Raw genomic sequence first — 27201 nt, 5'->3', positions numbered from 1 at the left:
AATATTGTTGAGTTGTGACTGACTCTCTTGGCAAAGATGAAGGAATGGCTTGCTATTTGTTTCTGCATACCATTTTATAAATGAAGAAACTTAGGCAAACACAGCTGGTTAAATGACTTGCCCAGTGTCACCCAACTAGTTTCTGAATTGCTGATTCCAGAGTTCTATTTGCTGTGTGACCTAGCTGCTCTACTTTATAATTTATTTTATAGATAATATATGACTATATAATAGTAAATGATCATGGAACTAATTATATAATAAATGTCATATATAATGGATCATACATACATTATAAAAATATATAACTAGATACCTATACATATGTAAATATAATATATGAAATTATACATATATAAATATAATATGAAATTATATATTGTGAATACAATTATATTTGTATTCCTTTATAATGTATATGAAATTAGGATACATGTATATAAAATTAGAAATAAATTTATAAAATTAAATAAAATATATTTGCATATAGACATATTTCATATATTATATATAATTACTATTATATAATTATAATATATATTTTATAATTGTATTATATAATCTAAAAGTATGTTTGGTGTGAAATTAAAATATACATATACACACACACAATTCAAGAGGATAAGAACCCTTATAACTTCAGATATCAGGAAAGACCCCACAGAAGAACTAAAACCTAAGCTGGGCTTTGAAGGAAGGAATTCTGCTGGACAAAGGTTAGGATCTAGTACAGTCCAGAAAAGGGAGATCATTTGTGAAATAAGTGTGTAGGCAAGAGATGAAATGCCTTTCACAGGGAACAAATAGACACATTTGAGTAGAATGGAGAGTGCAGGAAGGGTAATAATATAGTGAGAACCAGATTGTGAGGGGCTTTAAAGGCTAGATTGAGGATTAAAAAAAACACACGCACACACACACACACACACACACACAAAACACCCCACCCCACTCCCCCTAGATCTTGGGTGGAATTTCCCATAGGAATAAATGGTAGCCAGTCCTCTACACAGTTGCGGATGTCAGAACTCCTGTTTAGGGGGAGGGATAACGAGGGAGATACAGTTTTCCACCGCCTTGCCAGAGAATAGCAGCAAAAAACTCGTTTCATCTAAGGCTTCTGGTATAGTCAACCCAGAGACAGCAACGATGCCCTTTGCTTTCTCTGTCCTCAAAATATATTCATTCTCATTTTCAAATGGCTGTTTTGGAGTGCTAAATCTCTACCCACACTAATTTCTAGAGGTCAGAATCTGACCCTGATTGGAACAAAATCCAGAGTCAAATATTCACACCAGAATGCTTTTACCTTGCGGTGTGTCAGAAGCCATCTCGCTGCAAATGCTTCACCCACCTTGGAGTGCAGCTTGTGGAACTGATGAGGTGAAGAGCACCGCAAGCAGCTTCTGTGCTGGTAATCACAGGATTGAAGAAACACATACATCATCTGCCACATCGGTTGGCATTTCAAGTAAAAAACCTTCACATTGTGTAAGACGTTGGACAAATGACGGCCATATGCATGTTTGTCTGGGTGCAGATGGCCCCACACTCTCGTCGAGAAGAACGCTGAGCTCGGCTCTTTTTTGCCGACAGTTTAATATTGGTGACACAGTTTATGTCCTCTGCAAAAACAATAATGGAGGATAAGGTGACATAAATTATTTGCAATTCGTTTGACATATGCAGGGCATTGTCCTTGCAATAATCACCATCAGTCTGTCAGTTTAAGATATGAACCATGCCACGGCCATTTTATATCACTGGGTTAAGCTTTCACATGCTGTAATTTTACAGATTTGTTCTTTGGCAAACCAGTGCAACACAAATCAAATCGGATTATGTTTAGTCATGTACTGTATCATGCACATTGCTTAGATAAAAAAGGCAAAACACTCGGCGAGCCACTGGAATTGTGAGGCAGCCTACCGTTTGATATCATGGGGATCTGGTCGTTGAATACAAGAGTTCGTCTACACCATTACTCAACTTTTCTCGTTCATTTTTCAAGTCGGCACGGTTATTTGCAAGACCGTTGGGCTTTTCTTACTTATTCTACAGGAAAATCGTGCTTGCAACAAATTAATCTGATGCACTTCAAACATTTCTTCTAAGATTTTTTTTTTTAGATCACTATATATACAAATATAGAAATATGTGTTTATCTCTTGGGAAAGTGTCCTTTTAGAAGTGGTAGCTGATATTTAATTATATATGTACATCTGTGTATACACATATATTTATACATCCATCCATTCATCCATCTATTCATATATGTGCATACATACATATGTTTATATAAGTTTTCTATTTAGCTAATATCATTTGATTTCTTTTCCTGTAAATGGTGATTAAATATCAAACAATGTTACCCTTGTTTTTACAGTGTAAACTAAATGCCATATGGCTTGTTTTCCTTGTTGGGCCCTGATGCCAACTGGTGTTGAAAATCTGTGCTTTACAGTTTAACCATACAGAGCAAGTGTTTTAAATGCTTTTGAATCATTGTGGTGTTGCAAGCATTTAAGCTACCTGATAAATGTGTTTCGATGACATTGCCTCAATTTTCTGGAGTTTCCAAGAGAACTATAAATTCCCCAATAGGACGTTCTAAAATCGAGTACAAAGAAATTTGTATGGAGCAGCATGATTTGTTTTCCTTTAGAAAAGTTAGTTCCATTGAGTTATATCAGCAGAACTGAATCTTCTCTTTCTATCTTCACAGAGCCCTTAAACCAAAAAGATTTATTGCATTTACATCCTTGAAATAACATATTTTTTTCCTTTGAAGGCAGCCATTATCACCAAGCTATTTTATATCTAGCCTGATAAGTGTAGTGAAGGGAAGCATTTACAAATAACTTGCTTTAATCTGCCTTCTATTCATATAGTGCAACAGGGAATTTGATGTCAGTTAAGAAGATTCCCCAATCTTTGCCTTTGTATGTAAGTGGAGCCCAAGTTGCCATTTCTTTTAGTGGCTTCAATGTAGACTGAAAATGACTAAGAAACCCCAATAATGTGTTTATTTGGAACAATTCAAATAGATTTTCTGTTCTCTCCAAGTTACCGCAGTTAAACCTAAATCTTCTCCACAATAAGTGTATTTTAATACATTTAGGCTTCTTTGAGAAGTTCCTATTAGCCCAACAGCTTGACATGGTGCTAGAGGCTATTAGTGACCTTCTTTAGAATGGTGAGCGTTAATGGTTGCTATTTGAATAGCATTGCCAATGTTCTGAATCTCAGCTGAGAGTAGTCATGAACATATTATAAATTAATGGACTTCTATAAATATTAGAATTATCTAGTTCTGTTTGGGTGCTTTGTGCTTAACTGCCCCCTATAGATTTAGATTCCTTTTTTCTGCCTTTTCTCTAGTTTGAGAAGCAAAATTCTCTTGCTTCATAGCTGATATTCATACTTTCCTCTCTCTTTTCTTTCTGCTTCTAATTCTGTTCCTATTTTTTATTATCAACCTATTTATTGCATGTCCTCATATTCATGATGCTGTGCTAGGTGCTCTCTCCAATAGCAATGCTAAATATTTAATAATAGATACTTCGTGGGTACATGGTTCCATGTTGTGTTTTTATGTCATTTCAGACATATCTAGCTCTTCATGACCCCATTTGGGGTTTTCTTGGCAAAGACATTGGGGTGATTTGCTATTTCCTTCTCTAGCTCATTTTACAAATGAGGAATCTCAGGAAACAAGGCTAACTGATTTACCTAGGGTCACACCTAGTAAGTGGGTGAGGCTGAATTTAAACTCAAGTCTTTCTGACTACATGGCTCCATACTGTTTATTATATATAGAGCTTCACAATCCAGAGAAGAAAAAAATATGCCATTATATAAACAGAAGAACAATTACAGTGGGTGTACAGCCTGCACTGAAAGTCTCAGTATAGTTTTAAGCTACTAACGTAATTAAGGCACTTTAAACTTTATCCTTAATCCTAACAAATACAATCAACTAACAAAATAGCTTTAATTTTAATCACAGCAAATAAAATAAACTAACAAAATAAACTGATTTAAGAAGTTCATCTTCTAGACACTCTGAAGAGCACTTTAAATAATATCTTATTTGCTCTCACAAGAACTCTTATTAAGTAGATACAAGAGATATTATCTCCATTTTTTCAATGTATGTGTGGGGGAAACATGCTCAGAAATTCAGTAACTTGCCTAAAGGCATACATTTATTTAGTAAGTGCCAGAGGCAAGTTTCAAACTTGTGTCTTTCCTGATACCAACTCTGTTGCTTTATCTGCTATTCTACCTCCCCTTTACTACTTCCTGATCCACACACAAAAACATAATAAGTTGACCTGTTTATTACAGTGTGAGGAGGTTCCAGGGTGTGAAATATGTGAATTTGGTTTTGATGGGGTTAATGAGAAGTAGGTATAGGGCAATTATCAGTGTGGTTTTGAAGGTTTGTGAGGAAGATATTTCAGGAACACTAAAGATTTTGGCTTGAAATAGATATTACCTACAAAAATATAGCTGCAAATAATAATAATAATAATAATATCTCACAACTAATTATACAACACTTTAAGACCTGGAAAATACTTGATCAATATCATTTTCTCATAACAACACTAGGAGGTAGATATTATTGTTATCCTTATTTACAGAAGAGGAAACTGAAGTAGACAGTTTAAATGATTTATTCGAGTTGCACATCTAATGCACATTTAATTTGAGGTGAAATTTAAATTCCAGTCTTCTTGGCTCCAGATTCCAAATAAGATCCATTAGGCAAAGCAAAACATTATCTAGGATCTCCATGAATATATTTATGCATTAATTAAAAAGCCAGAAAATAGAAACTTAGGTAAAATAATGAGAGAAAGAACTACCTGGAACATATGAAAACTAGGATGACTTTGTAGACTTCCATCTCTGATTTTGCCTTACTACTTCTCCATTTCCTAATAAGACTCACTTAAACCTCACTTAGACTTCATGATGTTTTCTCACAAGAGAAATCAAAGGAGGTGTGTTTGGATTGAATTTTTCCCCCCCTATATAAACATGATACAACTGATTCCTTTGGAAAAGGTCATATACTATGAGTTATTTTTCCAGTAATGATGGAGGTTTTCCTCTGAGCCACATCTGTCCGTATGTCTGGATCTTCTTGTGAACGATAGCATGCATTAGCTTAGATGTGATTAAATCTACAGTCTGTTATTATACAACAGAGTTTTTCTCCATGTATAGGCAATTGACATAAGCAAAGCTTCAGTCTGTATAATTTAGTCTTGTATGTATAGGGTTGTCTCAGAAATCTTAATGTAGTTTTAAGCTGTTAAGACATTAAAACTACTTAAATTTAAAACTGTACCAAAACTTTTGAGACAAGCCTGTATAATTAAATATATATATATATATATATATATATATATATATATATATATATATATATATATATATATAACATCTTTAAAAGAATACCCTTTCATTTTGAATGGGAGAAAACAGGCTTCTTAACACACACACACACAAAAAAAAACCCGTTAGGATCTTGGAAATCAGTTACTGTTGTCAATCAATCATCCAGCATTTAAGAGCCTGTTATTCACCAAGTGCTGGAGATATGAAGATAAATGAAACAGCCCCTCTCCTCAAAGAGCTTACATTCTGTAGAAGGAGACCTGTTCACACAAAAATACGCAAAATATAAGGCATTTTTTTTTTTTTTAGTGGTTCAGCAAGGGGTACTAGCAGCCTGGGAGAATCAGGAAAAGCCTTATGTAAGAGGTGGTGTTTGAGATACTTAAGTAAAATTAGGGATTGGCAGAGGCAGAGGTGGGGAAAGAGTATATTCCAGGTAGGAAGGGTAGAGGAAAGAAATAGCCTAAGCAAAGAGGAAGCAGAAAAGGTTACAAACATATACAATGGCATGGAGACAAGGTCTCATTAAGAGCTTATTGTTAAATTTTCAGTGTGAGCTTTTACACCTCAGAAATTGGCAAGCTATAAATCAGTGTTTCATATATTATTTTGTTCATTGTCTAGATTTAAAAAAGTAATGAAAATAATGTTAATAATGCACATTAAACTTGAAAGTGTGTTGTGTCTTAAATTCTCCCCCCCCCCATTTGCCCCCCAAAGCTAGTTCTTAAACAATTACCAGTACACCACTTCATGGATACTACATGGATAGAAGAGATGTATGAAGAATGGCAAGGAATCCAGTGTGGCTAGTTTGTAGAATGCATGAAAGGGAGTAATGTATATAATACCGCTGGAAAGGTAGATTATTACCACTTTGTGAAGGGATTTCAATGCCAAAAAGAATAGCTTATATTTGATTGTAGAGGCAAGAGAAAAACTACTGGAGTTTTTTCAGCAGGGGAGTGATACAATCCAATCTTTGTTTCAGTAATATCACGTTGTCATCCTGTGTGCAAGATGGATTAGTGAGCAGAGAGATTTGAAGCAGAAAGACCAATTAGGAAGCTATTGCAAGAGTCCAGATGAGAGGAGATGAACATCTAAGCTAGAAATGTGAGTGGAAAAATTAGGATGAATGGGAGAGATGGCAAAGGAGAGCTTTTAAGACTTCACAACTGTTTGGATATGTGAGGCAAGGGAAAATGAAGGTTCTAGAATTAATTCTAGTTTGATTATCTAGAAGTTCAGAAGACAGGTAAAGTTTTGGGGAAAAGGATAATGTGTTATTTTTTGGATATGTTGGGTTTGAATTGTCTGTGAAACAAGTTTGAAATGTCAAATAGGCAGATGGTAATTCAAGACTGGAATTCAGGAAGAAGATATAAGGACTACCCTTTGGGGAAGTGAGGGAGATGGAAAAAGAACTTTATAGCAAGAGAGAAAGGTTGCATCTAAATGCAAGCTAGAGATGGCTTTGATATTCTTAGGATCTAAGGAAGAGATTTAGTTTAGTCCTAAATCTCCTGATCAAAACTTATATCCTAAATCTATTCTATTCTATATCTTTTCTAACTCTCATGCACACATTGTAATAATGGCCTTCTTTACCATTCTGATCTTCCAATGTGCTTTGTAAAATAGCTCAGACTCAACTAAGGAACATTAGTAGTAAGAATACTCAGGAACAATAATAGAGTCTTAGGACTAAGAGAGGAATGATTCCTGGGTCTTCTTTTAAAGGAATTCTTTAATTGCATTGCATAACTTTGTGCATACATCTTTCACAAGAAGTAAGAATCAGTCTCTTTACTGGTACACTTATATGGTACACTTCTACACTGGTACATTTATATGAAGAGAAGTGAATGTCCTGAGAAGATTTTTCAGTTTTATTTATTTTTCTCTCATGGCAGAAGCAGGAAAAAAGTAATTTGTTCAGACTAGTGAAACTTTTGGTACTTTTCCAAGATCTAGTCTATGTTGTTTAAAAAATAAAACACAATCTGCCAAAAGAAAACTCAACCCTATCCATGAGGGCAGTATTGACAATTTCTTTACTTCCTTGTAATAAATATCACTGAGGTCTGTGGTTAAACCCTGCTAGTTGTTGTCTTGTTAGTAATACATACTTAACTGCTGTAGCCACAAAATCCTGTCTGTTTTACAAGTGTTGCTAACACAATGATCATGATTCTGCACTATATTATTAACCCAGAGGGGCAAAACCTTGAAACAATATTTATCATGCTGTTTCAGTACTTACTATGTCCTGTACTTCATGTGGACCAAACCAAGGATCCAATATTTTGGCTTCAGTATAGTTAATATGTATAAAGTATATTGGTTTCAGTCCATGGGTCACATCTGACCCTTATATAGTATATAAAGTAATGTAACATTCTTCAAACCAAAAAAAACACATATTCAGCCTCTAGATTCTCTTTCTTGAAGCAAGTTGTGTGGTCTGCAAAAAGGGAGCGTTCTTGAAATAGCAAAATTTCAGGATGACATCTAAAGACTGCATTTTATTTTGCTTTTGACTGGTAATTGATTTGTAAATTCTTTCCAGGGGCCTAATATCTTGCTAATTGTTTTCTTTCTTTCTTTCTTTCTCTTTCTTTCTTTCTTTCTTTCTTTCTTTCTTTCTTTCTTTCTTTCTTCCTTCCTTCCTTCCTTCCTTCCTTCCTTCCTTCCTTCCTTCCTTCCTTCCTTTCTTTCTTTCTTTCTTTCTTTCTTTCTTTCTTTCTTTCTTTCTTTCTTTCTTTCTTTCTTTCTTTCTTTCTTCCTTCCTTCCTTCCTTCCTTCCTTCCTTCCTTCCTTCCTTCCTTCCTTCCTTCCTTTCTTCCTTTCTTTCTTTCTTTCTTTCTTTCTTTCTTTCTTTCTTTCTTTCTTTCTTTCTTTCTTTCTTTCTTTCTTTCTTTCTTTCTTTCTAACAATGCTAGGGGAAAAGAATAGCTAATATCACAATAATCATCTTACAAATGGACAGTCAACCAAAATATGGTACAAGTAAAATTTTAAATCTTTGTTAAATTTTCAGTCATGTGTGACTTCATAACCCCATTTGGGGTTTTGTTAGCAAAGATACTAGAGTGGTTTGTCATTTCCTGCTTCCCATTGAGGAAACTGAGGCAAATAGGGTTAAGTTACTTGCCCAGGGTCATATAGCTAGTTAGTATCTGAGACTGTATTTGAACTCAGAATCTACCTGATTCTAAATTCTATGCATTATGTCACCATCTAGATTCCCTAAAAATTTTATTATGGGGTTTATTTAGAATGTATTAATGATATTAATGTGAGCAATATTAGAGGAACCAAATAACATTTGAAGGTGAAATGAAGCTGGAAAAAGATAAAATGTCACATGACAGAATTGGACCCAAGAATCTTAGCATGCTAGAACAGTGGTACTACTCTAATAAGAGGAAATGCACTAAGTTCCCTGTACTGTACCCTGCCATAATCAGACTACATCTGCAGAGGTGTGTTTGGCTTAACTTATTCAGCCATTTCCCAACTGATGGGCATCCAGTCCCAAACAAGAACATTCCAGAGCAGTGTAATCAGGGTGGTGAAAGAACCTGAAAGCATGCCAAGTATAGATCATCTATAGAAGAAGATGATATTGCTTGGCCTGAAGAAGAGAAGATCTAGAAAGGACATGAAAAGTCATCACATAGAATAGAGAATTATATTTAATTTTTTTCTGATCCTTACAGATCAGAATTAGGAGAAATGAAACAGCAAAGATTAGATTGTGCTCTCCTCAAGGACAGGGCTTGTTTTTTGGCTTCTTTTTTCTATTGCCAGGCTAAGCATACTTACTACCTGGCACTTTGTTGTTCAGTTGTTCAGTTGTGTGTCTGACCATACTGTCCATGCAGTTTTCTTGGCACAGACACTGGAGTAGTTTGCCATTTCTTTGTCCCATGGATTAAGGCAAAAAGAGGTTAACTGCTTTGTCCAGTCGGTTGTTGTCATGTTGTTACCATGTTAGAATCAAATGTCTAACTGTGACTGATCAGACCAAAATGAGTTCGGAGTGCTTTACCACAGGTCAGACACAGATAATATCTATGAACATTTGGGGTGTACTCTCTGACTTTGAGCATCTCGTGTTTCTTCTGAGCTAATCCAATTCTGCTTTGCTCACAAAGCACAGCACCTTCTCTGATGAGGGCACATCATGCTGGGCGGTCCTGTGCCAGTTTCTGTGCCTTTCATACAATCATTTCTGAAGATATTCACTATCTGAAGCAGATTTGCCCTTCCTCAGTCCAGGGCCAGCATTCTATCCACTGAGCTACCTAGCTGCCTCCTGCCTGGCACATAGTAGGTACTTAACAAATGTTTGTTGAATATTGCTTACTATGTGCAAAGCAGTGCTGAGGATACAAATAGAAAAAAGGTGAGTCAGCAGTCTCTGCCATCAGGAAACTCATATTCTAACAGAGGAAGATAATATCCATAGAAGTGTCCAGATGCAGTGTGAGTGGAAAAGCCCAGTAGTAGTAATGGTTCAATGGTGGAGCATACAAAATGGTTTGGTTAGCAAGGAATCTAGATTAGCTGATAAACCAATACATTTTATTGTCATTTCATTGTCATTAAAACCATATCTGTTTCTGACAGTGAACCAAGGATTGCGCCAAGTACTATGGGGACAAGAACTCTCTTTCCTAGGTCTTCAGTGGTTTTGTCAGCAGCAAGGATGTGGTGAATTCAGTCCTAGCATAAGCTTTGCTTATACTTGAGTTCAAATGTAGCTTCACAAGCCTACTAGCTGTATGACTCTGAGCAAGTGACTTAATTTCTTATATGATTACCTCACAGTGTTGCCAAATAAGGTAATATTTGTAAAGCACTTAGCACAATGCTTGCTTTATTCGCTTATTCCCTTCCCTCCCCCTTGGTCAACAAGGTACAATAAGCTATCCCTTAGAGAATTGTCAGGTGCACTGAAAGATTACCCAATATATTTCAGTATATTTCAGGAACAGTACCTGAACCAGATAATGACACTCTTTACAAATGAATAATATCATACATATCTCAAATAGCTGGTAGGTGCACATGAGTCACAGTACCCATTTTCTTTCCTGTTAACCATCACTGCCTGGCACATATTAGGTATATAATAAATATTTCTTGGTTGATTGATTGATTGATCCTTGTGTCATATTCTAGAAAGGAAATAGGGTTTTGATTTTGTGGTATAATATCCTGTTGTCTAAACTAAGGCTCTCATATAATGTATACACAATGATATATGTAATAGCTGTTCTCAATTAAGCAGAAAAGTGGAAAGGTACGGGATAGACATGGACTGGTCAGGGGTAATCTGAATACACAATTTAAAAAGATTACAAAATACTTCCTGAGTAGCTATTATACTTTAGCTTTTCTCCTTTTTTTCTAGGATAAATTCTTCCACATAGCATTTGAAGTGTTCCATAATGCACCTTCCACCTGCCTACCTTTCCAGACTGCTTTCAAATTGCTTGCCTTTGTGTGTTCTACAGTAGAGACAAAATTCCCCTTCCTGTTTCCTGAACTTGTCAAGCCATTTTCTGTGTCCATGTCTTTGTAAAAGTTGTGTTCATGTCTGGTACACCCTCCTTCCTTATCTCTGCCTCTAAGAATCTCTATTTTCCTTCACCTCAGAGAGGATTTCCTTCTTGATCCTTCTAGTTGTAAGTCTTTTCTCTTTTCCTGATGATACTTTCTATTTACTTATGTCATGTTCCCTCCCTCCATTCCCCAATAAAATATAAGGTCCTGAAGGGCAGATACTATTTTATTGTGTTTTGGGACCTCCAGCTCCTATCACAGCATCTTGCACATAGATAATGTTTAATAGATGTTTGATTTGAATTTTAAAAAAACTACATTATTAAAGATGGAAGATGTATATGGAAGTGCTTCATTTTAGTTCAACAGCTTGGAATTTGAGTGACCCTTCTGTGATGGCTTTGGCTTGGGGTGAACTGATTTTGTATTCACTGTCTATGCTAACCCTTCCCTCACTCAACCCACTAATTCTTCAGCTCCCTTAAATTTGATCTCCATTCCTATCATTCTACTAAAGTTATTCTCCTGGATGTGGAGTCCGAATTTGTGGGTTTAGATCATGGCTTTGTTACTTGTTGTCTATATGACCTGGGATAGTCAAACTCCTTAAGCTTTAGTTTTCTTAATAAAATGTCAGTTTGTTTTGTTTCATTTTATTTGTTTGTTTGTTTTTTGATCTTTCCAGTCTATTTCTTGACTTTTAATTTTGTGTTTAATTTTGCTCCTTGAGTTGAGGGGGTACTGTCCCAAGCTTCAGGCTTTTTATGCTGCTGTTTTCAGAGCTAATTCTACAGACCTATAAGTTCTTGGTTCTTTCAAGGAGGAGGATAAAAATGAAGGGATTGGACTAGATGATCTTTAAGGGCTCTTGCAGCTCTAAAGCAATGATCCTTTAATCACTTTCCAATCCATCTTTCATATTTAACTGCCAAAGTCATCCTTCCAGCACATAGGTCTGATATCATTCCACTAATCAAAAACTGTACCATCATTGCTGCAGCCTACTCAATGAAATACAAATTTCAGACCTTGGCATTCAAAAGTGCCTCACAATCTAGCCTTATTTCATAGTATTTCCCTTTGCATGCTATGTGATCCAGCCAAACTGGACTATTCACTTGTCACTAGTCTCTTCCTTTCTCCTGCCCTTATAAACCTTTTTAAGACACTATACACCATTTCTAAAAAAAACAACAAAAAAAAAAAACAAAAAACTTTCTCCCTACATGATTTGGACATTAAAAGTGATATCATAAGCAAATTAAGAGAGTAAGGAAAAGTTTACCTGTCAGATCTATGGAGAAGGGGGAAAAAAATCAGGACCAAAGAAGAGATAGAGAACATTATAAGATGCAAAACAGATAATTTTGATTACATTAAAAAGCTTTTGCACAAACAAAACTAATGCAACCATGATTAGAAGGGAAGCAGAAAGCTGGGAAATAATTTTTTACAGCCAGTGTTTCTGATAAAGCCCTTATTTCTAAAATGTATAAAGAAATGAATCAAATTTACAAGTGTGCATGTGCATGTCATTCCTCAATAAACAGTTAAAGGATATGAACAGTTTTCAGATGAAGAAATTAAAGCTATCTATAGTCATATAAAAATGCTCTAAACCACTATTGATTAAAGAAATGCAAATTAGAACAACTCTGAGGTACCACCTCACACCTATCAGATATGAGAGGAAAAAATGATGAATATTGGAGAAGATTAGGGGAAATTGGAACACTAATGGATTGTTGGTAGAGTTGTGAATGGATCTTACTATTCTGGAGAGCAATCTGCATATTTCCCCTTTGATCCAGCAATACCACTATTTGGTCTGTATTCCCAAAAGATCATTAAAATAGGGGAAAGAATCCATGTATATATAAATATTTATAGCAGTTCTTTTTGTGGTGGCAGAGAACTAGAAATTAAGGAGGTACCCATCAATTGGGGAATTGATGAACAAGTTGTGGTGTATGAATGTAATGGAATACTATTGTTCTATGAGAAATGTTTTCAAAAAAAAATTCAGATTTCAGAAAACCTGGAAAGACTTATGAACTGATGCTGAATGAAGTGAGTAGAACCAGGAGAATATTGCACACAGTAAAGCAACATTGTGTGATGAATCACTCTGATAGATTTAGCTATTTTCAGCATTACAATGATCCAAGACAATTTCAAAAAACTCTTGATGTAAAATGTTATCCATATCTAGAGAAAGAATTAAGGCATCTGAATAAAGATTGAAGCATACTATTTGAGCATTTTTTTCTCATGGTTTTCCCCTTTTATTCTGATTCTTCTTTCACAACATGATTAATGTGGAAATGTTTGACATGATTGTATATGTATAATCTTTATCAGATTACCTAATGTCTTGAGGAAAGGGAAAGAAGAGAAGAGAGAAAAAAATTGGAACTCAAAAATCTTACAAAGATGAATGTTGAAAACTATCTTTACATGTACCTGGAAAAAAATAAATACTATAAAGTAAATAAATAAATAAAAGACTCTCAATGATTCTACCTAAATTGGTCTACATGTTCAGTGCCATACCAATAAAGTTGCCAAAAAAATTATTTTGTAGAACTAGAAAAAATAGTAACAAAATTCATCTGGAAGAACAAAAGTGCAAGAATATCAAATGAATTCATTTAAAAAACCACAAAGGACAGTGGCTTAGCAGTATCAAATCTAAAGTGTATTATAAAGCAGCAGTCATCAAAACTATTTGGTACTAGCTAAGAAATAGAGTGGTGCATATATTGTATCTAGGATATATTGTGACATATTTAACACGTATAGGACTGCTTGCCATGGGGCGGGGGGGAGGAGTTGGAGGGAGGGAGGGGAAAAGTTGGAACAGAAGTGAGTGCAAGGGATTATGTTGTAAAAAATTACCCAGGCATAGGTTCTGTCAATAAAAAGTTATAATTATTAAAAAAAAAAAAAGAAATGGAGTGGTGGATCAATGGAATAGGTTAGATACAAATGACACAATAATCAATGTCTATAGTAATCTAGTGTTTGATAAACCCCCAAACTCCAGCTTCTGGGATAAGAATTTACTACTTCACAAAAATTGCTGGGAAAACTGGAAAATAATATATCTGTCAGATACTTGGTGTAGACCTAAAATTCATACCCCATACTAAAATAAGGTCAAAATGGCTACATGACTTGGGCATAAAGAATGATACCATAAGTAAATTAGGAAAGTAAGAGATAATTTATGTATTAGATCTTTGGAGAAGGGAGAAATTTATGACCAAAGAAGAACTGGAGACATTATGAAATGCAAAATGGACAATTTTGAGAACATTAAATTTTTTAAAATTTGCACAAACAAGATTAAAAGGGAAGTACAAAGCTGGGGAATTTTTTTTTTTTTTTTTTTTTTGCAGCTAGTGTTTCTGATAAAGGCCTCATTTCTAAAATATATAAAGAACTGTGTCAAATATATAAGAATATAAGTCATTCCTCAATTGATAAATAGTGAAAGGAAACACACTATTTTCATATGATAAAATTAATCCATCTACAATCATATGAAAAAATGCTCTAAATAACTGTTGATTAGGGAAATTAAAATTAAAACAATTCTGAGGTACCACCTCATACCTTTCAGATTGGCTAAGATGATAGGAAAAGATAATGATAAATGTTGGAGGGGATGTGGGAAAACTGGGACACAAATGCATTGTTGTTGTGAAATGATCCAACTATTCTGGAGAGTAATTTGGAATTATTCCCAAAGGACTACAAAGCCTTGATCTAGCATTGTCACTGCTAGGTCTGTATCCTAAGGAAATCATAAATCAGGGAAAAGGAACACATGGGCAAAAATGTTTGTAGTAGCTCTTTTTGTGGTGGCAAAGAATTAGAAAATGAGTAGATGTCTAACATTTGGGAAGTGGCTGAATAAGTTATGGTATACGAAAGTAATGGAATATTATTGTTCTATTAAAAAAAATGATGAGCAAGCTGGTTTTAGAAAGGCCTGAAAAGATTTACATGAACTGATGATGAGTGAAACACGTAAAACCAGGGCTACATTGTATACAATAACAGCAAGATTGTGTGATGACCAACAATGAAAGACTTGTTTCTTCTCAGTGGTTCAGTTATCCAAATCAATTACAATAAACTTTGGATAGAAAATGCCATTTGCATCCAGAGAGAGAATATGGAGACTGAATGTAAATCAATACATGCTATGTTCATTTTTTTTTCTTTTTCTTCTGTTTTTTTTTCCCTCATGGTTTTCCTTTTGTTCTGATTTTTTCTCCCAACATGAATCAAAAAGAAATGTGTATTAAAAATTAATGTATTTATATATATACATTAATACACATTTCAGAAAAAAAGAAAACAATAAAAACGAAAAAAAAATCTCTCTCCATCTCTGCCCCATATCTTTAAAAACCCACTATGATTACATGAAACTTTCCCCATACTTCCAATTATATATAATTCCTCTTTTCTTGAATCCCTTGGACCACTATTTGACTTCATCTAGTCATTTAATAATTTCTACATAGTTATTTGTGTATATATTCTCTCTCCCCTACCCAACTTTTGCATACTGAAAACACCTTGAGGTCAGGTACTATACTGTTTTTCATCTCTACGTCACTAAAGCCATCTCTCTTTCTTGCTCATAGTAGGTTCTTAATAAGTATTTTCTTTTTTAATTGAATTATGACTAGGAGTGAGGAGATCTGCTTCTAATTAGGTGCTGAGATCTTTGGTAAGTATTTTCACCTTTCTGGGCTTTAGTTTCTTCATCTATAAAGCGAAGAATTTAGATAAAAAGACCATTAAAGTTTCTTCCAGCTCGTACACTCTCTTGAGTCTACAGACCTAATTCTGAAAGTTTAGCTGTCATACTGTTGTGTAGGCCACCACCAATGTTCACCATGCTGAGATAATTGAACTCTTATTTAAAACACATTTACCTTTCAGAAACTAATGAAAACTCGAGTGATTTTTAGTCAAACTTCCATGTGCTGCTGGATTGAGAAATGTTCCATATGTCTCCCACATGCTGGTGATTTATGCAAATCCCAAGGAAGGCATTTTCTTTTCCCAGATTTTAGAGTGGTTTTTAGGATGCAAAAGTACTCTCATTTTATTGATTCTGACTTTAAGTATTTCAAATGGCATCATTCTGAAAGCTGGCCATAACCATTTCTATTCAAGAGACATTCTTCTTCTCCTTTGTGATTTGTGTGTTTGGTCATGGTATCCCAAATGATAGTCAGGGATGGTGAAGTTCACTATTCTCCAAACAAGTGACAACCTAGCATTTGTAAAGGATGTTCAGCCTTCAAAGAGTACTACTGCTCAGGGTTAGAGGAATAGTACTATTTGGACACTATTCCAGCATGTATTTTTGTCATTTTCTTATTGTTATTGTTATATATTTAGTTACATCAATTAGGGAGACAGTACAATCCAACTGTGGCTTCAGGAAAGCTACAGCTGCTGCCAATAAACCTAAAAAAGGCCCCAGTCTTGTCCCACTATATGGCAACCTTTTCAGAAGCATATACAATTTAGCAAAAAACCAAGCCCCTCCACTGCAATTTTGGTTGGTTCATTATATTGTAGTGGTAGAGCTGTGTGTTGTAAAGAAAGAAAACAAGAAAGTCATAGGAGGCCTTGTTGTGGAAGAGCATCATGGTTGGAGGTGTAGAATCCCCAAGTGCCATTCTTACGTGCCTGTGTTAATGTTATTTTGTGTTGTGTGTAGCAATACTGGGAAAATTTTGTGTGTAGCAAACTGCCTGAGGTCCCAAGTACAGTAAACCAAGAAATCTGAGAAACAATGACTCAGTCTCATTAGAACAAAGAAAGTGGAATCCTTGTCAGTAACTCCTGAGTCCTTCCCTGCTCTCTTAGGAATTTCCACGCCATAAGTTTTGAGATCTTGACAATGACATAAACCAGTTGGGCAATATCCTCAAAGAAATAGCAAAGGAGATGAGTGCCTTATAGCTTTAATGTCAATTGCCACTGAATGGCCCTAGTATGTTCCCTTAGAAGCGTGAGAATTATGATTGGCACCTGATGGTCCTTCTAGACCAGGATTAATCCTGAGGTATTTTGTTGATAAGTCAGTTTCATAGCTACAGGTTAATGGGATCAGCACAGTATTTGGTACACGGTAATCAATTAATAAATACTTGTTAATTAATTATGGACAACTAGGTGGTGTAGTGAATAGACCTCTGGGCTACTCTTACCGACCTTCATTTCTTATAATGGTCCTGATGTGATCATTAAAGATTCTGTGACCTATGAAACATGCTTTCACAACAGACTGTTTCATTTGTCATCATACTTTCAATCATGGGCATCTCTTTCATTTCTTGGCACTTTTTTCTCACTATCTACATTTAGGCTAGAGAAAATTCTCTTATCCAGGGCAAATGGTTCTTGACATATTGCTCACTGTGCCTTCTATGCTTTATGTCTTGACTCAGATTCATGTTACCAACAAGCCAGAATATGCTCTTATTTATATTGTCCTAGATTATTCTTGAATACTTCAATATTATTAGAATACTTTGCAGTGCTCTGTTTAGAGTTGGATTACTTTGTAAATACCAATGGTTGTTAACTGCATGAAAATGAACCACTGAGTTCCTGGAGACCTTTTCTTATTTGATGACAACTTTCATTGTTATGACAGCTGACCAACATCTAAATGATTTGTAATTTCTTTTCTTAATTGCATTTCATGGGTTGGAGATCATCTATGGAAGATTTAAAGTAAAAATATGGGCAACAGTGTCACCAGATGAAAAGTTATAAAGGGCTGACAATCTGTATAGATGGAGGAAGTGCAGCACCCTGAGGAAATCTCTGCTTATTTGAAGGCTACTAAGCAATATACATTTCTGCCTCCTACACTAAGAAAAGATTCATTTTATAATGATGGGTAGAAAGGTCATGCTGATGCTTAGAGAATAGGGAGGCTCTGAAAGGTAACTGAGGTCAGATTTAGATTCATTACCAACTCCACTAATGAGAATGAGTATTTTATAAAACCTATTAAATGTTTTATGGAGAGGTAAACCATAGCATATGACCTGTTGCAACTTTGTACTTCAAGAACAATGGATTGTTACAAATAAATGAAATCTACTTCAGGAAGGAAGGCCTTCTAGCAACATTAGAATTGTACTCTCCAAACTATATATATATAATTAAAGCTTTTTATTTTCAAAACATATGCATAGATAATTTCAACATTCACCCTTACAAATCCTTGTGTTACAATTTTTCTCTCTCTCTTCCCTGCATCCCCTTCCCTAGATGACAAGTAATCTAATATATGCTGAACATGTGCAATTCTTCTAAACATATTTCCACAATTATTGTGCTACTCAAGAAAAATCAGATCAAAAAGGAAAAAAAAATAAGAAAGAAAACAAAATGCAAGCAAATAACAACAAAAAGAGTGAAAATACTATATTGTGATCCATATTCAGTCCCTACACTTCTCTCTTTGGGTGTAGATAGCTCTCTTCATCACAAGACTATTGGAACTGGCCTGAATCATCTTATTGTTGAGAAGAGCTATGTCCATCAGAACTGATCATCATATAATCTTGCTGTTGCCATGTACAATGTTCTCCTGGTTCTTCTGATTTCACTCAGCATTAGTTCATGTAAGTCTCTCCAGGCCTCTCTGAAATAAAACTGCTGATCATTTCTCATAGAACTATAATATTCCATAAGACTCATAACTTATTCAGTCATTCTTCAAGTGATGGGCATCCACTCAGTTTCTAGTTTCTTGCCTACAAAAAGAGCTGCCACCAACATTTTTGCATATGTAGGTTCCTTTCCCTCCTTTATGATCTCCTTGGGAGACAGGCCCAGTAGAAACACTGCTGGATCATATGGTATGCACAGTCCAAACTATATTTCTAAAAAACTTTATTGCCAGAATAAAGTTAAGCTTTGATCCAATAATTTTGTTACTAAGCATATACCACCAAAGAAATAAAAAAATAAAAGGAAGTCCTAAATCTAACCAAAGAATTTGTAAGCAGCACTTTTTGAGGTAGCAAAACAAAATCAAAAACAAGGAAGAAAACAAATTCAAAATAAGTTGGGTGCATGTCATTTGGGGGAGTGGTTGAACAAATTATAGTATATGAATGTAATGGAATATTATTAAGTAGAATTCAAGGAATTCAGAGGAATATGAGGAAATATGTATGAACCCAAAAAGAGTGAAATAAACGTAACTAGGAGAAAAATATACATGACTACAAAAATGTAAATGAAAGCAACACAAAATGACAACTAATAATCAATTCAATGGGTGGTACTGAATCAGAAGTCAGATGATATGATTTCCATAGAAACCGAATGGATCAAATGTGGATTGACATAATTACTGTAATGGTCTGTTTTGCTTGAAAGTTTCTCTTTGTTCCAAGGGAAAATTCAAGATTGAAAGGAAAGAATATATATAGAATTGTGACCTATAATATGTAGACATTAGTTTATTCTTTTTACAAATATAAAGACCTCACTTAGGGAGGAATCATTAGTAAGAGTAATTTACATGCTTATAAACACAATAAAGGTTTTTAATTTATAAGAACACATGTTTGTATGCAGCACAAGATTCTTTTGTAACAAAGGCATCTTATTTTGTTCATTAATTAGACTACAAAATGTCAGAGGAATGGTATAAGTTGCTCTTGATCCAATAACAAATGCTCTGACTCTCTAAAAGCACCAAAACATAACTTTTTTCCCCCACAAAATGGAAGTGGAAGGGCTGCTGAAAGAGTTGTTTTATCTAACTGCTGGATTCTGCTTGTCCTCAAAATGAACATTAGACTATGAGTTCCATGAAATCAGGGATTGTCTTTTGCATTTCTTTGTATTCTCAGTGACTCAGCTTAAAGTATATATTTGTTGACTGGACTTTGATCTTTTAAAAGGTTGATTAAGGATAACGTTTTCACTGGGATTAGGTCTTTACTGGAATACTCTGGACACTGATGATGCAATCAAATGAGATTAAAATATGTAAACCATTTTATAAACATCAATGCCACTTTATAATATTACTATTCTTGTTTTCATTTTTTATTGGAGTTCTGATGGAAATGTTCCTGTGGAAAAAATTGTTTTACTGATATTTTTCTTTTATTTAGATTCTGTGAATTTAATTAATGATCAGAATAAGATGCCTTTGTTACAAAAGAATATTATGCTGCATACAGATGTTATTACAAATAAAAAACCCTTATTGTATTTGTAAGCATGTTAGTTGTTAATAATGATGTGTATAAGTAAATAAAGTAACTATCTTTTATAATTAAATTAAAATTTTGATATGTTCGGCTATTTTCTATAAATACATCTTTGAATTCCTGTAGCAAACAGGATGACAGAAATGGTATGTACATCCTGTTTCACGTCATGAAGACTCAGACAAACAACTCAGCAACAACCAGAGCTAGATGTATCCATCTCTTTAATAGGGTCATACTCAAAAGCATATGTAACCAACATGGCTCAGGTATCCAAAGTTGCCAAATCCTGATGAGAAAGGTAATAGGGGAGAATATTGAGCATCAGGGTAAAATGGAGAAGCTGGATCACTTTCTAGATCTTCTTAGTCAATGAATAATAATGTGTCTTTAAAAATGAAGTTTGAAAACTGTGGCGAATTCTTAGACCAGCCAGCATATACAAAAGTAAATATAAAGACACATTCCAAAGCCAAACATAACTAATATTTAAATCATCTGTGTTACTGCTGAATGCCTTACTGCAGATTATTCACAGATATTATTATTAATTCTTTTAGTTGAATACTTCAAGGATTTGTAATTTTCCCAGAGCTTGAAACTCCAGCCTCACTGTGACTTATAGAAAAATTGTAGAAACTTTACTAAGAAGTTACTGAGTTATTTAAGTTAAGTGATTTGTCCAAAGTCCATTGGATTTTGTCAAAGAGGTGATTTGATTCCAGGCTTCACTCATTCCAAGTCTTGTTCTTTATTACCTCTTTATCCTTTTAAAATGACAAAATTTTATTTCATAGATTCTGTTGGCTAGCAAACAGATTTTTGCCAAGCAAATATCTTTTTAATTGCCATAAGACAGGAGAGATATACTGTTAAATATTCCACCATAGGCAGAGTCAAAAATGCAGTGAGGAAGAAGTTGAAATGGTGGTATTTTCATGCTATTTTTTTCTTTATATCATTTTCTTGGCTTTAGAACCTCTCTTTCATGTCAACCAACTATGTTGCCCTTCTGAATTATTGGCATTTCCCCTATACTTCCAGGCCCTGTGACTCTATGCTTGTAAGCCTTGAGCTTTGTTCTTTTTCTCCTTAATTCTGGACTCTAATATCACACTATAGGAATAGAAGTTTTCTAAAATATAAATTACTGAAGGCTGAAAATTCATTAAGTTTTAGGTTTTCAGTGTAGAATTATGATTGAATTTTGTAGCTGGAAAGAAGTCATTTAGTCCAACCCTGTCATGTTCCAGGGGATATGCAAAAAAAGGTCACTTCTTTTTCTCAGCAGATCTATAGAGCATATTTAAAGACCGAAAGAATCTTAGAAATTAGGTAGGCCATTACTTCTGTCTTTTACAAATGAGGAAGTTAAGACTTGCCCAAAGTAACACAGTTGGTATGTAACTGAACCTGGATTTAAACCCGTATGTTCAGATTACAAATACAAAGTTCTGTTATATCGTACTGTCCTATAACTTTAGAATAAGAGATGAAAACTGTGAATGACTTAGCAATTCTAAGTAACATAAAGATCCAAGACAGTTTGAAAAGACTCATGATGATGAAAAAAATGCTATTTATATCCAGAGAAAGAAGTGATTGAGTCTAAATGCAGGTCAAAGCATACTATTTTAAATTTCTTTTGTTTGTTTGTTTTAGTCTGCATTTTCTTTCACAACATGACTAATATGGAAATGTTTTCTATGATTATACATATACAATGTATTTCAAATTGCTTACCATCTTAGGGAAAGGAAAATAAGGAATAGAATTTTGGAAGGGATAGAATTCAAAAATAGGAATGTTAAAAATTATTTTTACATGTAATTAGGAAAAAATAAAATATTATTCAGAAAGAATAAGGGATAATTTTACAGCAGTGGTAGCATGACTCCAGAGCCACATCATTAATAAAAGAGTCCCATGTCTATGCTGTCTTATGGAGTTAATATAATTTAATATTCTAACCCAGAAATTAAAGGTCATGGAAGAGAGCCACAGGTTATATATGAATGAACATTTGTAGATCAAAAGTCTCAGTCTGAACATCATTGCTTTATAGAGTAAGCATGTATTTGAATATATTGAGACTATAACTGTAGGCATTAAAAAAATAACAGCGAGGAAGTAGTATCATAAATTGTTTGGTTTGATATATAATGTTTATTTATGCTGGATTTGCGAAAATCCTCTCAGTTCTTCTTCTTGTTCTTTTCTTCTTCTTCTTCCTCCTCTTCTTCCTCTTTTTCTTCTTCTTCTTAGACCTAGAAATAAAAATAAACATTGATGTTTATTCTTCAAACATCTTGTCTTGTTCTTCAAACAGCTTGTCTAAAAAGTTGTCTAACTTTTTTGTCTAATGTTTTTAGACTTGTCTGAAAATGTTGATTAGTTTTTAATCAGTCTAAAGCAAATCTGTAAGTATACTTTTAAATAAACAAAGATAAGCAGGACATACCTTTAAGAGTCTTCTTTGTTCCAGTGTGATTGGATTTGAGTCTTTTCTATGGCAGAAAGCATAGGCGACCTTCAGCCATGAGTTAAATCCCCATCTTATGGTCACCATTATTCCTCTTGTTTTGGTTGTCTTGATAACTGATTATAAACACTAATCTATGGAGGACAGAGAGTAAAGTCTGTATGATAGATTACCATTGGCAAACTGACTGCCCAGTAGTTCTTACTAGCTCTAATTAAAGGAAGACTATGTCGGGGGTCCCAGGCAGAGATGACAATAGGGCAGCAGTCCCTAAAATAGCTGCAAAGGAAACAAATTCATTTGACTGATTGCATGATGTCTGAATTAATGGCCAGGAAATGAGCTATTATTGCATACTTACTGCTAAGCTATTTGATAAAGCTCTCATTTACTTGAACTTGGGGAAATGTAAGCTGGGGAAGAGGGCCATTGCTCAGTTGTTGCTTGGTGAATATAATGCCAATTCTAATAGTGCTTAAACTTAGGAAAAAACATACTTTCTATTCCTGCCAATTTATTATTGAAGTTTCTAAAATAAGTGAGTTTATGAAAGTCATTGCATAAAATATGTAGTTATTAGCCAATTATCGATTAGCAAGAAATAGTTTTATGTCCAGTTGCTATCTAAATAGCTGTTTTTATTCTGAAAGATTCAAAGATCTTCCATAATTTAAACTCTTTTTACAATATTCTTCTTGGAGAAATAAATGATAAATTTTATCTTGCCCAGCTAATTTAGTAGATTAAAACACTATGCAAATGAAGCCAAGGTCATGGGTTGCATTCCTCTATTGAGCACTTAGCTATGCTCTGTTCCATGCCCACAAACCTGCACTCTTAACCCCAGTCAGCTATCTTGCAAATGCCTGCAGTTCATCACAAGGGCAGCTGGAAAAGAAAAAAAAAGTGAGTGGATCGCTGCAAATACTCCCTGCTAATGCTTAGACTAAACCAAAGTGCGTACCCTACTAATTACGGGTCAGAAATTTTATCATCATCTACCAATAACATTTTGCCAACAGGGAAATGGAGACACAAACATGTTCAGTGGCTTTCTCAGAGACACAAAGCAACATGCAAATGGAACTGGGAACAGAATCCAGATGGTCTGATTTCTCACTCTGATAAATTTTCACATTTTGTGTGTGTCCCTTCAATACCAAAGTGCCAGAGCATTACTGAGAGGTTCTTTGGGGAAGAATGTTCCATTGGGTAGCCACATTTTCTTCTGTCCTTTAGTATGAAGTCATATATGTAAATTCTATTTTAAATGGCTTTATCTTTTTTCTATATCTATATCCATTCACACAGGCAGGCATATGTAAGTGAGTGTGTGTGTAGTTATCCCTTCCACACTATAACTTTCTCCATCATGATTTTGAAGAATGGTGGGTTGAGGTAACTTGAATGGGAATTTGGGGGAGCTTTGAACAAGCCACAGATGACAGAAAAATTTAGAAATTCAGAATTATGCACTTCAGGGACAGAAAAGGATAACTATGTAAATGTATATATATGTATATATATATATATATATATACATATATATACATACATGTAGATGTACATAACCCCCACTGAAGCTGAAGTTGCCTTGGTTGTTATTGTTATGTATCATTTCAGTCTTGTCTGATTCTTTGTAATCCCATTTGAGGTTTCTTTGGCAAAGATACGGGAACAGTTTACCATTTCTTTCTTCACTTCACAGATGAGGAAACTGAGGCAAACAGAGTTAAGTCATACAGCCAGGAAGTGTCCAAGGCCAGATTTGAACTTAGATCTTCTTGACTACAGGCCTGGTGCTATATCCACTGTGTCATGAACTGCCCTAAGAATTATCTTTGTGACTTGCTTAGTTAAATAACCATAGGACTTCAACTAAATCTTCCTTAATGCTGAATTGGTATTTATACTACAGCCTCTGTTCCGCACTACAGTGTGATAGGTCAGGTCAGCTTTAGTGGAGGTTATGTATGTGTGTATGAGGGTACATACGTATACACGTCCACATGCATGGCTACACACATATGTATATATAAACATGTGTATGTATATATAGAAACATCTGTCCACTCCATACACATATACTTTAAAACTGAGGTTGGATTTTCCTGATTCCCTCTAAACTGACAGGTTTGCTTTCATTTCATAACAAGTTGGGGCCCAAGGTACCTGACAAATCTCTCAGTACCCCTGGCTTCCCCATTGATGTCCCTCATTGTTTCTCCCGGACACAAATGACAGTTCTGGGCAGAGCTTGGAATAGGAGAGTCTCGCCAGGGAAAGATGGACAAGAGAATGGTAAAGGCTGGGGGCAGCTGTTGGAAACTCCACTTTCTTCTTTTAGGGCCAGCAACCATTCATCACCTTCTCCTCTCTACCTCCCTCTCATCATCCTCTCCTTCCCTTATCTTCTCATTTATTCAGCTCCCACCATATGCACAGCACTGGGTTAGATGCTGAGATGGATGTAAAAATCAATGTAAGACATAGCCCCCTGCCCTCTAGGAACTTACATCTAGTGGAAAAGACAAGACACATGAAACAGGTAGCTAACAACATGATTAATTGCTAAAAATGGATAATACAGACAATAAGCACTCTAGAAGATCAGAAAGGGAGAGACTCGCATAGACCCTGGCTGAACCAAGGAGATGGGGCCTGAGCTGTAGAGTTTAGGAAAGGCAAGGTTCAAACAAATAGGGGATATCAGGCTGAGGGGAAATATTAGCAATGGCTGCAGGGGTCCTCAAACTATGGCCGTGGGCCAGATGCAGCAGCTGAGGACGTTTATTCCCCTCTCTCAGGGCTATGAAGTTTCTTTATTTAAAGGCCCACAAAACAAAGTTTTTGTTTTTACTATAGTCCGGACCTCCAACAGTCTGAGGGATAGTGAACTGGCCCCCACTGGCCCCCTATTTAAAAAGTTTGAGGACCCCTGGTTAAGTTTAAAGGACAGTCAGATGGCACATTGGAGAGAGTGCCGTTTCTGAAGTTAGAAAAACTTAGCTCCCTGAGTTCAAATGCAGCCTCAGACATTAGCTGTGTGACCCTGGGAAAGTCAGGTAACCTTGTTTACTTCAGTTTCCTCATCTGGAAAGTAAGCTGGAGAAAGAGATGGCAAAGCACTTCAATATCTTTGCCAAGAAAAGCCCAAATGGGATCCTGACTGAAGAACAAAATCTCAATTGTTATCATTTTCAACAAGAGCCAAATTTTTTTCTGCCCACTCAGGACACCTTGAAATTGACAGGAGTTCAAATGGATGGAAGTGGAATTTCTCTAGAATCAGGTAGCTTTAAGAACTCTAATGAGTGTGACTGGCTCATGCCCTAGACAGCAAGCTCCCAGGAGCCATTTACTCCCTTGGAGCTCCAGTAAAAATGGACTGGTTGTCTCCCAACCCCCCCCTCCCCCCAAACTGCTGTATTTTTTTTTTTTAACCATTGCTGTTGATCCTCAGACTGAGAGAGGTCACCAAAAACTCTCTCACCTGTCAGGACATTCCATTAGGAGCCAATCAGACTGTGCAAAGAAGACATCTAAAAACCTCAGTGAATTGATGGATATGTTTTTAGTCATCTTAACAAATATTTCTGCCTTTTTTTCCCTTTCTACCTTACAATTCCTTTATATTGTCTAGATGAAGCCTGAAAGAACCTTGGCTGCCAACCTCAATGGCTTTTTATAATAGTATGTTTTTAAAAGCATTTTTTTCTATTACAAATGTCAACTGCAAAATTAATAGTTAGAAAAATGGTAGTGAATGAAAACTTTCAGGATTATAGGATGATAGATTTTGAACTGGAAGGGACCTTTGAGGCCTTCTAGTCCAATTCATTCAATTTTACAGATGAGGACATTTGAGGTTCGGAGAGTTAAATGATTTGCCTTGTGTCACACAGTCAGTGTCAATGGCAGGATTTGAATCTAGCTCTAACTGGCTCCAAGTCCAGCATACTATCTTCTGTGCCATATAGGCTTCTCTAGAGCCTACTTTATATATGTAAAAATACAACTAGAAAAATAAAAGCCAACCTAATTAGAACTTAAAACTTTAGGTCATGGATTGATTTAGATTTAGAGTTTCACAATATCTTTTAAAGGTCACTTCGTCCAATCTCCACATCTTCCGAAAGGTTAATGACTTATCCAAGGTAAACAGTACAGGGTAGAGCTAGATCTGAAACCAGATCCTCTGACTCAAAAAATAATAATGATAATAAGCTGATGTTCTTTCTACTGTACCATACTTTCAGATGAGGATTCTGAGTAAGGATTATGTTTTGACTGATCATAGGAACATAAGCTCTTTCCTAATTTTCAGTAATCAAACTAATAATCAGTTTCTTTGATAATTTTAATTTTAAATTATATAAAGTCAATTCAATTAAATGAACACTACACATGTTTTAAGCTCTAGAGGTACAAAGGTAAAAAAAAAAG

The sequence above is a fragment of the Sarcophilus harrisii genome, chromosome 3 (genome assembly GCF_902635505.1).
Source record: "Sarcophilus harrisii chromosome 3, mSarHar1.11, whole genome shotgun sequence".
NCBI lineage: Eukaryota > Metazoa > Chordata > Mammalia > Dasyuromorphia > Dasyuridae > Sarcophilus > Sarcophilus harrisii.
This window is presented reverse-complemented; position numbering follows the sequence as displayed.